The sequence below is a fragment of the Neophocaena asiaeorientalis genome, unplaced genomic scaffold (genome assembly GCF_003031525.2).
Source record: "Neophocaena asiaeorientalis asiaeorientalis breed wild unplaced genomic scaffold, Neophocaena_asiaeorientalis_V1.1 scaffold177, whole genome shotgun sequence".
Lineage (NCBI taxonomy): Eukaryota > Metazoa > Chordata > Mammalia > Artiodactyla > Phocoenidae > Neophocaena > Neophocaena asiaeorientalis.
The window spans coordinates 11,555,665-11,566,264 of NW_020172779.1; the positions used below are offsets into that span (position 1 = coordinate 11,555,665).

The 10,600-nt window shown below is 52.2% G+C and overlaps 1 long non-coding RNA gene across 3 annotated transcripts in view; it reads left to right on the forward strand.

The window, feature by feature from the left end:
* Nucleotides 1–10,600, forward strand: part of LOC112397101 (uncharacterized) — a 231,317-nt gene that overhangs the window by 140,408 nt on the left and 80,309 nt on the right. The window lies entirely within an intron of this gene.

Genomic DNA, 10,600 nt, shown 5'->3' on the forward strand with positions numbered 1-10,600 from the left:
CTTTTTCTGTAGGAGCTGACTTTCTGGTTCCTGCAGGCTCCTTACAAGGAGAAGGGGTATAGGGGTGAGCTTGCACGCCAACAGTTCACACCTGTGACCTGACCTCCTGGGGTCCTGGTAGGTGCTCACCGAGGTCCGAGAGGATATTACCTTTCCCTAGTACTCAGAGTTTACAGAGCCGCTTTTGCGTGCACGATCTCCCTGAATCCTGGCAGCACATCTGGGAGATGGGTAAGTGTCATAATCCATTCCATTTCACAGATGAATAAACTGAGACGTGAGAGCCATAGCCAGGCCTGGAGCTGAGTAGCTGTGACGCAGACCTCAGCCTTTAGTGCTGTTTGCGTTGGCTTCACTGGTTCCCTCAGCCCCCCGTGTACTGAGGCCTCGCACTGAACAAGTCATGGTGGTGAGACAGAGGGGAGACCTTGTTTTCCCCCCCTTATTGGGAGGAGACGAAGAATTCAGGGCCTGGGCATTTGCTTAAGCGCGGTACTAATGACAGCTGACGTTTCTAAGTGTTCGTAAGGCACCAGGCCAAGAGCTGAGCTCTGCGGAGATTCTCACCTCGCACTAAGAACAAACCTTTAAGATGAGAAACTGAGGCTCAGAGAGCTGAAGTCGCTCGCGCAGGCTCCTCCAAGGACCTTTTCAGTCACAGAACTGGGATGCCAAGCCAGGCACTCTGACAAGAGCCTACAGTCAACCAGGAAGCTGGGCTGCTGCCTTTTTTGGGTAATGAAGCGAATGCATTTCGACAATGAGGCGAAAAGTGCTTTCCTGGTCAAAATGTCTGAGAAGCGTGGGAGGCTGCCCACAGAGGGAGCGTGGATGTGCCGAGGGTGGCATCTTTCTCAGCGCATGGCTAGTCCAGGGGGCTTCTCTGAGGGAGGGGGGATTTGCCCTCTCCTGCTGGGAACTGGGACTCGGATGGATTAAACCAGCGCTTGATGGGAGCAGACAGGAACTCTCTGGGGCTTGCAGAGCTCTTGTAGGTCGGTCCGTGATGCTAACACATCCAAGGGAGGAATGTGACAATCAGAAGGCTTCAGAGAGGCAAACCGGGGCCAAGTTTTTTTTTTTCCTGGAGGAGAGAGAGGGAATTGATGGCGGGGAATCCAAACTGTCTGGCTTCCTCTCTCTCAGCTGAGCGAGCAGCCTATGTGCTGCTCTGCTTCTTCCCAGACTTGAGGGCAAATCCCCCTTCAGAACTTGTCAGCCTTCTGTCTCCTGAGTCTGTGCTCACTGAGCCTCATCTCCTTGACGATCTGGCAGCCACGATGCTGGGAGATTTTGCGGGGAGTAGGGGTGGGCAGGAGGGAGGTCTGGAAGGGGAAAGGATCACCCCATTGTAAATGTGACAGTGTGGCTTTCTGTGGGTGCTGCACCACCCCTTGAAGGAGAGGAGCGGGTCCGTGTCTGCGCCCACCCAGCTGAGCGTTCAGCCCTGCTTCCTGGGATTTTAGGAGGTCCTCCCAGAGCTGGTAAACCAGGGGCAGCCCCCGGGGCCCATTCCCCACACCACTCCACCCTTTTGGCCTCTTCATGTAAGCCATCTCCATTAGCAGTTAGGATAAGAGTCTCTGGCGAGGCTACGTTTTTGGTTTCCTGAGTAACGCATGGTGTCCACTGATCCCATGTTACTACATGACAGTGTTGAGGGCAGATAAAGCTTACAACCAAGTGAATCTGATGCAGCTCCCATGATTCACGTACTCCCCACCGTCCCTAGAATGGGTTGGGCTTCCAGGGACTGGCCATTCTCAGAATTAAGTTGTTGGGTATGTTTCTCCTTCCCCTCTACCCAGAATTCCTGGAATCAGATGAATGAAAAAGCTTTAGCGGGGAAGGAAGGGGACCATGATCGATGGAGGGGGGGCTTGGGAATCAGGAACACCTGACCCTCTGTGGCCTGGCTGCTTACGTGACTTCCGAAATACGGAGCTAGCAAGACCGATCTCGTAGGGTCACGTGGCTTCATGTGGTCAAATGTCCAACACGGTGCTTGGCACATAATAGCTGCTCAATAAATGCCTGCTCTTCAGATGCTTCTCATTTAGCATAGAGTAAATATGCACTTCTTATTTTTTAAATGAGTGAAATCTCTCATTACCAAATTCATTCATGTGAGCAGTGACAGTAATAGTTCCCTTTTCTTGTATGTTTCTAGCATCCTGTTCCACCTGGGGTTTAGGTGCCTTTAATTTGACAAAAAGAGAATACGTATCCATTCAATACTCCAGAGGGACTTGGAAACTCTTCTTCCCTGCACTAACGCTGGAGTATCATGGGATGTGAAGGATCGAGGTAAGGGATTTTCTCCTCTTGAGCCTTATGGAACCGAAGATGGCTGTTGGAATTGGTGATCTCTCGCAGCACAGCTTGGGGAGTGGTTTCTGACTGCTCGGCCCAGCTTCCTGTGCTTGGGAAGCTGGCTTTCCATAACCCTGACACACAGGACCCGGTTCTCAGTGCCTGGACCTTGTGCCAGGGGGGCGATCCCTCTGTCCCCAGCTGAGGAAGGAGTCCACCATCTCCTAGGTGGATGCACCACACTTTCCCTCCTGGCAGAAGGTGGGGATGGCCCAGCCGTCCTGCTGAGGTGCGTGGAGCCCACGCGGGGGGAGAGGATGGCTGAGCTTGCTGGGATTACGTGATCAGGTCAGCAGGCCTTCGGGGGTATCCAGAAGTGACCTCTTCCTCTCTCCCTGCCTGCTTGCACTGCGCGCGCCGGCTGCCGCGTCTCAGGCTGCTTGGGGTAAAGGGTGAGAGGTTAAAACTGACGGCTTTAGGCAAACCCCGGTTTTCCTGGTTTTGCTACTTGCGTCGGCCTCTCCCCAAGCCTCAGTTTCCTCATTTGTAAAATTGGGGTCCTATGAGTGCCCCAGGAGGATGTTATGGGTGCTGAGTGAGATGGTGGAGATAAAGAGTTTGCCATTCTGCCTTTCACGGAGGAGGAAATGCTCCAAAACGGAAGAGGGTTTTGTTTGTTTGTTTGTTTTCAATGCATTAGTTACACCATTTAGAGGTCCTGCCATGCAGCAGGCTCTTTCCTGGTCCTTGCTCTGCTTGCTGTTCTCTCTGCCTCTCACCTGCCACCAAGTCTGCCTGGGAAACGGCTTGTGAATCACCTTCGGTCGTGCACAGCCCCCTCGACCTGAGCAGAGTTGATTCCTCCCCACACCGGGCTGTAGCTGGCCGTTGAAGGCATGCGTTTATGTGCCACGTGACTTCTCCTGCCCTCCCCTGCCCGTCGCCCTACTCATCCCCCCGGTCACTGGTGAGTTTGTTTAGAGCAAGGACTCTTAACACCCCAGCGTTGGGCCTCCCACTGTGGACATTGAAAGAACAAATGAATGAATCATTGAAAAAGAGGGCATAGAGAGGAAAAGCCAGAGTGGGAACCAAAGGGAGAAAGTTGCTGAAGATTTAGAGCAAAGAGTGAGGTCGGTCACATTTTCTTTTTCTTCAGCAAGGTGTTGAGATGAGGGTGGAAATTTGGGTGAGAAAGTGTGAGCTGGTGAGAAGACAGTTAGGGAGGTAGAGCTGAGGACGCGGCTGAGGATCGTGTTGATGTGACCCACAGAGACGGAGGGCACGAGGCCTTGCCCTTCGGTCAACGTGGCGGCCGGCCCTGACACACAGAGGGTTCTCCAGATTCACCAGGCATCTGGGAGGCCTGGGGAGGGTCCCTTGTTCATTCCGAGAGCCTTCCGGGAGAGGGTGCTGCCCCTTGAGACTCTTGGAAGATGGCATATGAAGAAGACCTACCAGGAGCTGAGCTGACGAGCCTTTCCGTCCTCGGGCGCTCGGCAGCCCTGCACGCTTACGTTCGCCATTCGCTTTTATTTCACCATCTACTTACTTGCTGATTCTGGTGTCAGGAGGCAGCCACAGTGAGTGCAGCTCTCAGGCCATCCTGTGAAAGTGCTGCGTGCCTTTCTTGGGCCCTCGAGCACTCAACCAGTCCTTGAGTTTTGTTTCAGAAGCCCACGCTCCCGGTCCAGGCCACGAGCTTGGGGTGCAGGAGTGTGTACGTGGACGTGCAGTCACCTGTTCTGGGACTCCCCCCCTCCCGGTAGCACCTGCAGGGCTGGAGCGAGCTGTTCCCGCGTCCGGGAAAACGGCAGATAGCAGTCCAGTCACTGGGGCAGAGAATCTGAAAGCTGGAAGAACCGTTCTGTTGATGGAGGAAAGGCTTGGCAGGTCTGTCTGGGGCTAATGGGAGAGGAAGTTCACTAGAATTCAGCTGCTGGGAGCAGACAGAGCAGGAGTAGACGCTGGGAATCTGAGGCTCGCAGACCTGAAGGCGTCCCCCGGTCAGGGCTGCTCTGTCCTAGGGGCTCTGAGATAAGCCCAAACATCTGTGCTTGTGCCTGTGGTGCTACTTGTTCTAAAGGCACTGCTCTCCCACTGGAGCCTGTCTGCCCTCATCCCTGCCTAGAAATCAGCTCACCTGGGCTGCACGCCAATAGCAGGCCTCCACACCCTTCCCATCCCTGGGACTGTTTGCACTGTTCCTGCCGTAACCGGGATTTTACCCCAGTTGCACTTCCCTCTACCCCCTGTGACCCTGGGCAAGTCCTTTATAGCTCTCCACGCCTCTTTTTCTCAGCTGCAGAAACTGGCCTGAAGAGATGCTCAGTGAGAGGGAGCCCTTGTTATCTGCTTCTCTCCCACCTCCTTACCTGTCTGGCTCCTGACTGTGTTAATTGTGTCGCATCCCGGCCCCTCCTCGCACCTGCGCGCAGCGTTGCCTTCTTCCCTTTGACGCTCACCTTGCCTTTTTGGACTCCTCTCCTGGGCCCGCCTCCCTCTGGGAGCATCTCTTGGGTCCTGCCTGATACTCCCAAGCCAGCCCTCTCTAGCCTTTGGTGAGAGGGTGTCTGAAGGCACCTGCCTGCCTGTCCTCAGACACGAGCCAGCCCTGGTCTTTGGCCACAGGCTACGTGTGTCAAGGTTGCTTCCTTTATTCAGTGTCCGGAGTGTTTGCTGAAAGAATTCCCGACCCACTCGGAACTCTACCCTTGAAACAGAAACGGATTCTCAAAACACCTCTGCTACTGGCCCATTTTACTATTACTGTTTCTTGTGGTTTCATATTGAGGTTTTTGGCTCATTGCATCTGACCTGGAGTTTATTTTTAGTAGTGAAGACCGAGTTCAATTAATGTCAAAACATGAGGGCAAATGCAGAGGAGGGATTCAGAAGTCTAGGGGAAAATGTGCCTAGTTTTGCTTCTTCTGATAAAATCTGTCACACCAGCAGACGCCGAGCTTTCTCGGCGGTGCCCGCGATGGGCTTTGCAGAGGCTGGGAGTCCGAGCCACCCCCGGAAAGCGAAAGCGTTTCTGGGTCTCTTTCAGTCCAATTTATCCAGCAGCTGGCCGCACAGATGAGTACCCACCGCAGTTATCATTGCGGGTGATAGTTATTATAATCAATATTAAAGGCCAGGCTTTGGAACCTTCAGTTCTTATCTCCCCCGTGGCTTCGGGTTCCTTCTGTCTCCGGAGGAAGCGTCCACCTTGTTGGAACACCAGCTCTTCTCCCTGGATTGGGAATGTTTGGAGAACAGGCTCTTTCGCCCCAGCTTTTGGCACCGTGACAGGCGTACAGGACATGCTTGGGGAATGTTTTCTTGGATTGCCTGCACTTTTGGACACTGAGTTGGGGTTAGAAAGTCAGAAATCATGCACACAATGCTCTTGCTTCAAGGGCTCCCGGGTCTGTTCTGGGATTTTGGGGAAACTGAGCACTGTTTGCTTAGGACTTTAGAGTTTATAAAAGTTCTTTTTTGTTCTTCCGTCTTGCTTTCATCCCTTGACTGTTTACGGAGAACCTGCAGTGTGCCACTCTTCAGGGTGCCTGCAAGCAGGAGGGACGGACCACTGTTCTGGCCCCGAGGGCAATCCGGAGACGGAGGCTGGAGGACAGACTATATTTTCGTGTCCCCCGCCCCGCAAAGTCAGATGTAGAAACCCTAATCCCCAGTGTAATGGTGTCAGGAGGTGGGGCCCTTGGGAGGTAGCCGGGTCTTAAGGGTGGAGCTCTCAGGATGGGATCGATGCCCTATGAGAAGACACACGGGAGAGTAACGTCTCTCTCTGCTCTCTGAGAGGTGCAGACACAGCCAGAAGACAGCCTTCTGCAAACCAGGAACTGAATGAGCTTCACCTTGATCTTGGACTGCCAGCCTCCGGCACCGTGAGGAATAAATTTCCGTAGTTTAAGCCACCCAGTCTGTGATGTCTTGTTATAGCAGCCTGGGCAGAATAGGACTCCTGTATTTCACAGACGGATGAGTTGGAGACAGAGCAATTGTGCTGCTGGGAGCTCCCTGCTAGTTGGTGGTGGATCTCACAGACGAGCGTGGATCTTCTGAATCCAGGCACCTGAACCTGCTCCCCCGCTACCTGCCATGTGATCCGCAGGCGTGTCTGGACTTTCTCCTTGCTGCTCCTCTCTGCTCCGTCATCTGTTTCTCCCTCCCCTCCCCTCCCCTCCCCTCTGCTCTTCTCTCTTTTTCTCTGCTGTCTCCCTTTCCCCCTCTCCCAGTTCTTGTTTCTTCTGGAGATGAAGATCTTTCTCTCTGTGGTGCCTTTTGGGGGAAGGTACCTGATGATAATGGCATTGTGCTTGAGCTCGTCCCGCCTGGGGTGGTGTCTGTCTCACTGAATCCACTTCCGCAGCACCTACTGTGGGGACTGGCGTGATGTAGCAACTTCCTCCGTCCCTCCCTGCCCTCTTCCACTGTCCCACTGTGAGCCAGGTGTTGCACCCAGCTATGGGAGGCAACAGACTAGGTAAAAAATGCCCTGGGGGAGACATAGTATATCCGAACAACTGTTGTTTGCACAGCGTCATGGGCCGGATGTTTGGACACCCTCCAAATCCCCAGATTCGTATGCTGAGAGTCCTAACCCTGAGTGTGGCTGTACTGGAATTAAGGGAGTAATTAGGTTAAATGAGGTCATGAGGGTGGAGCCCTGCTCTGATAGGAGAGCTCAGTGGAGACCTCCCTCTCCCTCTGTCTCTGCCATGTGAGGACACGGCCGGAAGGCGGCTGTTCGCAAGCCAGGGAGAGAGCTCTCAAATCTCGAGACTCTCGATCTCGGACTTCTGTGCTCCAGAACTGTGAGAACAAACGTCTGTTGTGTGAGCCGCGAAGCCTCTGGTGTTCTGTTATGGCAGCCCGAGCTGACTAAGACACACGGTGGATGCACGTCTCAGGCCATAGGCTGCACGGCAGTTTGATTGCCTTGGCCCCAAAGCCTCTCTTGCGGTGTCGAGCAGCGGCTCATGCCTATGAAGCTTCCCAGTCCCATCTGTAAAACAAGGAGCCCAGACCGAGTTCTCTTGTCCCGCTCTGTCTGTATCCGGACGTCCAGGGTTTCCCTAAGCTGGGCCCAATTCTATGTTTTCACTCTTCTTCCTTGCTCAGGTGTACTTAGGTGTATACTGAACCCTCCTGCAGTTGTAGCATCAGGCTCCTGGAAGCAGCAGCAGCTCTGGACTCCCGGTCTTGCACTTGTGATCCGCTGGGTTGCCTCCCTTTTAAGACGCTCTCCCCATGTTACAGGAGGTTGTTCATTTCGTTAGTCGTTTGTGCATTCCGTTGGTCAATCAGTTTGCCTCCTGAAGTACCAAGCACTGGGTATTCTAATAGCTCGTATTACGCACCACTTATAACGTTCTGTCCTTATAGGAGTAGCAGTGGTGCGTATGTTGTATGATGAAGGTTCTGCTCCTAATACTACCAGTAATAATAGTAAAAAGAATAATAGCTCAAATGTATTATTCATAGTGTTCCCAGCACTTTACATATATTATCTCATTTGCTTTTCAGAGCGTATGAGGAAATGGGGATTAACTAATATGCCCAAGATGGCAACTGGAGGTGTCTCCCCATGGGATGGATGTGAAGCACATGCAAGTGCTATGTGCTTTTGCATAATTTCAAGCTCTCTCTCTTTTTTAACTTGAGGCTAACGTTTAGAAGCTTTTACTAATGAGAGGACTCTTTGCTAAATTGATGTAAGCGCTACACATCACCAATAACTCCGTCCTGGTGTGTCTCTCCGTGCCTTTTGCCATAGCCCTCAGACACCTCCTGTTCCTTCCAGGAGACCTCCCAGCTTGGGCTCTAGGTTTTCTCCAGGTTTCACCCATCCTTTTCTGCTCCCCTGGGACCCAAGTTTACCTGGCGGAACTGGACAAAATGTGAGACCCAGCAGGTTTTGTATTTTTTTTTTTTAATTTTTAAAAATTTTATTTATTTATTTTTAGCTGCATTGGGTCTTTGCTCCTGTGCGTGGACTTTCTCTACTTGCGGCGAGCAGGGGCTACTCTTCGTTGGCGGTGCGTGGGCTTCCCATCGCAGTGGCTTCTCTCGTTGCGGAGCTTGGGCTCTAGGCATGCGGGCTTCAGTAGTTGTGGCTCGCGGGCTCAGTAGTTGTGGCTCGTGGGCTCTAGAGCACAGGCTCAGTAGTTGTGGCACACGGGCTTAGTTGCTCTGCGGCATGAGGGATCTTCCCGGACCAGGGCTCGAACCCGTGTCCCCTGCATTGGCAGGCGGATTCTTAACCACTGCACCACCAGGGAAGCCCCCAGACCCAGCAGGTTTTATCCCTGGTTTGTAATGGAGTGAACAGCAGAGCTCCACACAGCAGTCTAGTGACCTGGCTTCTTCTGGGATGTGCGTGGCTTTCAGAAACCCTGAGCTGCCAAGCCTCCGGGTCCTCCTTGTTGCTCTCAGTGATGCCTGGTCTGCTGGGAATTCACACTCTTTGGCCCCTAGCCATTTTCTCTCCAGTTCTGTCCCTTTCCTGGAGCTCGTTGTAATGGGTGCCTTTATGAAGAAAATACCCATTGTGGGATGCAAGGCATCTGGAGGATATTTTTTTTCTCCCTCCAAAGATGAAACCTTAAGACTGAGGGATCCACCTTCAGTCTTGTAGGCCAAGCATCCTACAATGTCTGGCCGCAAGGACTCAGAGGGGCATTTTTCTGCTGTTGCAAAGCAGAGGCACCTGGCTTCATCCCCGTGGGAAATCAGAAGTGGGAGGGCCTTTAAAAAATGTTGGCTTAAGGAAAAGTTTCATCGAAATAGAAACGCCGATCGAAAGAAAAAGCCGATCGAAAGCGTCACCCTCCCTGAGCTGGCCTCTTCCCTGAGTATCAGCACCACCGCTGCTGGAGCGGCAGGGAATTGGGAAAGCGACCGGCCATGGTGGGGCGGGGTGGGGGGGGGTGCTGCTGCACAGGGAGCAGAAAGGAGATGCGTGCCCAGATCTCTCTGCTTTGCCACCTGCCAGCCCCTTGCCAGCTGGGATGAAGGCTCTAGGTGCTTTTGAGCCTCGGTTTCTTGCTCTGAGGACCAAATGACACTGTTGTCTGTGACTCCTCGAGTCACCGAAGATGCTCCACCCACGGGCGCTGAGCTGAGGAATTCATCGGTCATTTGCTTCCAGGCTTTGAACCTCATTTTCCTCAGCTCTCATTGAAAGCAGAGTGCCGGACGGCTGCCCTGGTCTGTCAGTCCCTCCCAGCTTACACATTTCACATCCGCGCCAGTTGCCTTTTCGGGATTGATAGAATGTTTTCAGAGTTTAATGGGAACCGTATACAGCAGCCATCAGGAGGGGCAGAAATGGAAGGAAATATCCCAGGTGTCATAATTTTTCCACTCCCCCGCACACTTCCATCACACATTTTTGAAAACAAACCTTATTTTCAGAACAGTTTCTGATTTTACTGAAAAACTGTGACGATAGTTCACAATTTTGAACTGTCTTCAAAGTATGTGGGATGATCCCATATATCCCACCTCCAGTTCTCCCTACTGCTCACTTCTTACATTAGTGTCACACAGTTGTTACAAGTAGTGATCAGTATGGGTGCATTATTATTATCGACTACAGCTTATACATTTCTTTTTAGGTTTCCTTAATGTTTACCTGATGTCCTTTTTCCGTTCCGCCATCCCGTCCAGGATACTATGTTACATTAAGTTGTCATGTCTCCTTAGGCTCCTCTCGGCTGTGAAGGTTTCTCAGACTTTCCTTGTTTTCGATGACCTTGATGGTTTTGAGGAGTACAGGTCAGGTATTGTATAGATTATCCCTTTATTGGGATTTGTCTGATGTTTTTCTCATCATTAGTCTGAGATGATGCATCTTAGGAGGAAGACTGCAGACGTAAAGTAACCCTGACCGCCTGGCTACGCTACTGTTAGATTTCTCCACCATGAAAATACCTGCCCCCGCCCCATTTCCTCACCGTACTTGGAAGGATGTCACACCTCTGGAGTGGGGCGTTTTGCTCCCCCTTGATGCGAAGTATCTACACAAATTATTTGGAATTCTCCTTGGGAGATTTGTCTCTTCTCCCCCATTTCTTTATATCCATATGGACTGGTGGATATTTTTATAGACTTTGGATTCTACTTCAATATGACTTTATGTTGCTCATAAAGCAACGTTGAGCAACGTTCTGTTGCTCAAATTCTTTCAGCTTTGGCCATTGGGAGCTCTTTCAGTTGGCTCCAGGGTCCTTTTGATATACGACCATCATCGTTGCCGGGCGGCCGGGGGGGGGGG